The sequence below is a fragment of the Arctopsyche grandis genome, unplaced genomic scaffold (assembly GCF_051622035.1).
Source record: "Arctopsyche grandis isolate Sample6627 unplaced genomic scaffold, ASM5162203v2 HiC_scaffold_406, whole genome shotgun sequence".
NCBI lineage: Eukaryota > Metazoa > Arthropoda > Insecta > Trichoptera > Hydropsychidae > Arctopsyche > Arctopsyche grandis.
The window spans coordinates 5,237-10,762 of record NW_027518535.1 but is presented as its reverse complement, the minus strand read 5'-3'; the positions used below and the strand labels follow the sequence as shown (position 1 = coordinate 10,762).

The window sequence follows — 5,526 nt, the reverse complement described above, 5'->3', positions numbered from 1 at the left end:
CGTGGAAGCGAAGAAGGCAGAGAAAAAGCAATTGGAATCGGAATTAAAAGAAGAGCAAATGCTAAATGATTGGTCAGAAAAGGCAAAGCAATTGAAAGCGCAAGCAGAAAAAGCGGAAAAGGCAAAGCAAAAGCATTTGGAAGCGAAAATTGTAAGCGAAAAACGCAAAAGGGGGTTTAAAAAGAAAAGAGATCAATATGGCAACCCCTTTAGTGGATAAACATTTAATAAATCTAATTAACAGCCCTCCTTTTAATTTTAACCCTGTTGTTAATATTTTTAAACTGATATATTGCAGTTGATGCAAACTGAGTATGATGAATTGCTTGTAAATATTTAATTTTCTTGCTGTTTTTAAAGTTTTAATTTACAAAATTGCTATAAACGGCAATATTACTTTCTACAATTTTCAAGGCAAAGAAATATTGTAAAACTATGTAAAGTTTGAAATGAAAAAAATTAATATAAAAAAGGAAAAATTTACCAATTCAACTAATAAATAAATCTTTTAAATTTGGTCATGATTGATTAAAACAGTAGCATTTTAATGGGGATCTCTTTAGACAACCCACTTTAAAATTAATATATACAATCATCGGGGGTTTTAATTTGTTTGTTGAATAATAATCTGCTAATCATGATTGCCATATTTTACCATAAAAAAAATGTTCGGATTTATTTAAGCTGTAGTTGTTAATACTTGTTAGTTTTCTTCGTGTGTTTCTCTGTAACCCGGTCGGGGAACCGCATTGCTGCGTAAACCCCCAGGGCCCTTATGCCAGCTTAATCCCTCTGCCGACAGTCGGCTAGCCTTAGGACTAAGTGTCCCATTGACCTTGAGCTGGCGTTATAATTAGAGACAGTCCATACTGTCTTGGGCTCTCTAAAGACCCCTGCGCTATGCTTACGTAGGCTTTCTACTGCCATGGGAGTATTGTTGCCGCCACTACCCAAGGAGATCTGTTGTTTTTACAAGGCCCGATCACGGCCTGATGCTAGTCTTTTTATAGTGGAGTTATTACGACTAGCGCCCACTTTTGCGACGGCGTCCCGGTTATTGTTCTTTTGCCTACCAAAGCGAGGCTCGAACCCGGGCAGTTCGGGATTTGAATCAGCAAGCCGACCACTAGCCCAACGCCTTCCGAGTAGTTGAGTATTAATTTCCAAGGGGCAATGATAAGCAAAACAACTGGAGTAACCAATCATAACAGGTTGACCGGTTAAAAACGAAAAAGCAACACCCAGCTAAAGGGAACAACAAAGAATTTGGAGTAACCAATCATAACAGTAATAATAACAAGGCATACTCAACACCCAAGCATAGCAGAAGTAATAGCAAAGTCTTTTTGTCTTTTCCTTTATTAAAATGCCCGTTGCAATAATATTTTCCATATCCATTTGTTGTTTTATTCGTTATTCCCCCTTTATTAGATTTGGCGTAATCCAAAAAACAATTTGATTTTAGAAAGGCCAAGTAATTTATGTTGTTGTCTTTGGCATCAACAATAATGTAACTTTTTCATTTAAAGTTGGTTATATTTATTATACTTCAATAAATACTGGGTTTTATCTCAAAACTTTAAATAAGTTTTTTATCATTTAGTCTATTTAGTGATTTTATTAATATTCGATTACTTTTCAGCTGTATTAATAAAAATGAAAAATTTTGGGCTTATTTATTTAAATACTAATTACTTCGTTTTTTTCTTAATATTTTCTTTTTAATTTCTTTGGTATTCCTTATGTTGTAATCTAAATACCTTTTTGCGGGGTTATTTATTTAATACATGAGACACCTATTATCTTGTGATCGATTTTTATTTATACTTTTTTTATATTCCATTGGTATTCTTAATATAAATTTTGTTAATAAAATTTTAACTAAATTTAATGCTGCCTACAACAATAAAAATGTTCAAAATATTAATATTTAATGATTAGTTTAATATCATAAAGAGACAAATACAAAAAGGGCATTACATTTTTATTACAAAGTGCAACACGTTATTTTTTGCAGTAAAAAAAACTTTAAATATTTTTGATGAACGAAAAACATAAGCAAAAATTAGTTTATTTTCAAAAATGGAGATGGCAGGGGTCGAACCCACGACCTTTTACATGCAAAGCAAACGCTCTACCACTGAGCTACATCCCCTTGAACTCTTAGACAAGAGGATCTAAAAATTGAGGTGGGTGAGATTTGAGTGTCCTTTTCAGTCAAAAAGGGGTTTTTAATTTTTAAAAAACTAAGTAAAAAAAGACAGCAAATCAATCAACTAAACAACAATGTAAATTGGAGGGATGGGAAGTAAATGGGTAGTTTAAACAACCATTTAACTTAGTATTGCGGTTTCCATAGATAACATCCAATAGTGGGCAGTGATTATTGAGTCTAAAACAATAAAATTAACCTGTAGGAAATGATATTTTGTTTGCTAAATATTAGTGTTTACTTTCAGAAAGAAGGGCTGCTAGTGTCCCCTGTTTATAGGGCTGATTGGCAAACTGTTCCAGTCCTCTATTTGAAAGTTGTTTCAATCACCATTTATAGTCTGTTCGAATCCTTCTTTTGAAAGTTGTTTCAATTCCACATTTTCTGCCCATTTATAGTATGTTCCAATCTTTCGCCTGCATGTATTCCTATTTAATGCACCCCTATGTCATTAAACTACATTCTACCTATGCACCCTTATTTATACCTTATCTAAAACGCTTTTGATTTAATGTATCCCTTTTCATTTTCAAGCCCATTTACATTTCAATCCTTATCATGTAATCTGTTACTTGTTCAAAAATCTAGTATTCTCTTATTCCCATTTAATAATCTGTTACATAGCTTTTAATCCAATACTTCCCCATTCCCATTTCAATCCTTATTATGTAATCTGTTACTTGCTCATCCCTATTGGTATTCCCTTTTATGTAATCTGTTACTTATTCATTAATCTAATCCTTCCCCATCGCCATTTCAATCCTTATTATGTAATCTGTTACTTATTCAAAAATCTAATACTTCCCCTTCCCCATCGCCATTTCAATCCTTATTATGTAATCTGCTACTTATTCAAAAATCTAATCCTTCCCCATCGCCATTTCAATCCTTATTATGTAATTCTTCCCTATTCATTAATCTAATCCTTCCCCATCGCCATTTCAATCCTTATTATGTAATCTGTTACTTATTCATTAATCTAATCCTTCCCCATCGCCATTTCAATCCTTATTATGTAATTCTTCCCTATTCATTAATCTAATACTTCCCCATCGCCATTTCAATCCTTATTATGTAATCTGCTACTTATTCAAAAATCTAATACTTCCCCATCGCCATTTCAATCCTTATTATGTAATCTGCTACTTATTCAAAAATCTAATACTTCCCCATCGCCATTTCAAACCTTATTATGTAATTCTTCCCTATTCATTAATCTAATACTTCCCCATCCCCATTTCAATCCTTATTATGTAATCTGTTACTTATTCATTAATCTAATCCTTCCCCATCCCCATTTCAATCCTTATTATGTAATCTGCTACTTATTCATTAATCTAATCCTTCCCCATCGCCATTTCAATCCTTATTATGTAATTCTTCCCTATTCATTAATCCAATACTTCCCTATCCCTATTAATATTCCCCCATTCCCATTTAATAATCTGATCCATTTCTGTTTACTTATTCATTAATCCAATCTTAACCCATTTCTATTTCTAATTTGTTATTTCCCTCTTCCTCTTTAATTATTCAAATTTTATCCCTTTTTTTACCCCATGCTTTCATTTTTACTAATCACCTCTCATGCTCTTATCCTTATCTTTTCTTCTTATTTTCATTGTAAATCTTTAGATTTCTATACTTTACTTACTACAATTACTGAAAAGAATTTCCTTCATTTGTTACATTCTTCTTTTATTGGTCACATTGTACTTTCTTTAAGTTTTTATTTTGCTTTTAAATTTTTAGGGAAACTTTCTGGTTCTGAATTTCTTGATTATAATGAAAAAGCTACTTCTATAATTATTGAATTGCTTATACTTGCTAGTTCTGTTTCTAATTCCCTTTCTATTAGGGATGTTTCGGCTATTTGTTTACTTTATTCTTTTAAATCTTTTGAATGGACTTTTAATGTGAAATCTAAAAAAGATGCTACTTTAAAGATGTTATATGGTGGTTTTATTGTTTTATTTTTAGTTTCTTTTATAAAATTTAACTCTTTTAATTTAGAAAGTTGTTTTAATTACTTTTTAAACTATTTTGATTATAATTTTGAAAGTAATTCTGAAAATAACACTGAAGAATATTCTACAAACTACTCAAAGAACTATAATAATAATGTTGTGAATTCTAATTTTTCATTTAATTATTTTTTAGCCGGTAAAAATAATTCTATTGTTTCCCTTGTTTTTTCTATGGAATATTCTTTTATTATCATTTCTATACTTAAAAATTTATTTGTTATCTTTTTAGATATTAAAAAAGTTGAATCTAATAGATCACTTTTTTTATTTATAATTAACCTTTTTTATTTATCCTTAAAATGTTTCATTTTTATAATTTTTATTATTCAATTTTCTATTAAATCAAAATGCCCTTATGGGACATTGAAATCTTTAATTGTCACTTTTTTAAAATTTTATAAAAAATTAATTTTATTTAAAAAATATTTAAAATTAATAAATTCTTTAAATAAAATTAAAGAAATTGAAATAACAGATTCTTGTGCTATTTGTACAGATGAAATTACAAAAGGGAAAAGATTGGCTTGTTCCCATGTATTTCATTCTTCTTGTTTAAAAATGTGGTGTGAAAGGGAAGTTTCTTGTCCAATTTGTAGAGCAGAATTAGTCTTTAAAAATAATGAAGAAATACATGAAACATCGGATGAAATTATTGTTGGGGTGCCTATAGAAGTTGAGGAGTAAACAACAATACTAAAAATAAAAGTAAAATTTTTGATTTTTTTTTTATTAAAAGTGATATGTTTATGTATTTATAAGGATGCTATTGAATTATTAAAGTAGGGATATTCATTTCAAAATTATTAATTAAAAAGTATAAATGGTCAACCCTCTGTTTTTTTTATTAAAAGTGATATGTTTATGTATTTATTAGGTTGCTATTGAATTATTAAAGTAGGGATATTCATTTCAAAATTATTAATTAAAAAGTATAAATGGTCAAACCCCTGTTTTTAATGAGGTGGGTTGGAAAGATTTAAAACTGATTTACGGGGATGTTTTGATTTATTAAAGTCAGGAATAACCAAATTATTAATTAAAAAGTATAAATGGACAAAACTAATTATTTATTGAGCGGGTTGAATTTTTTTTATTAGTTTTATTTATTTTGGTTGCAATTAGAAAGAATTTAAATTTATTGTTTTGAAAGATTTACTCTCTCAAAACAATATTTTTGCCAATTTAATGTCCTTTCTTTTAATTTACTCTCCATGTAATCTTTTTAGCAAAGTATGATCAGAATGAACTTTAAATTTTAGGGTGTGACAGTGTGATACAATCTCTAAT

The 5,526-nt window shown here is 29.4% G+C and overlaps 1 non-coding gene across 1 annotated transcript; it reads right to left on the bottom strand.

Moving 5' to 3' along the window:
* Positions 1-2,083: 2,083 nt before the first annotated feature.
* Positions 2,084-2,155, bottom strand: TRNAA-UGC (transfer RNA alanine (anticodon UGC)). Its single transcript has one exon. It is a non-coding gene; the product is annotated as a tRNA-Ala (tRNA).
* Between the last annotated feature and the right edge of the window lie 3,371 nt (positions 2,156-5,526).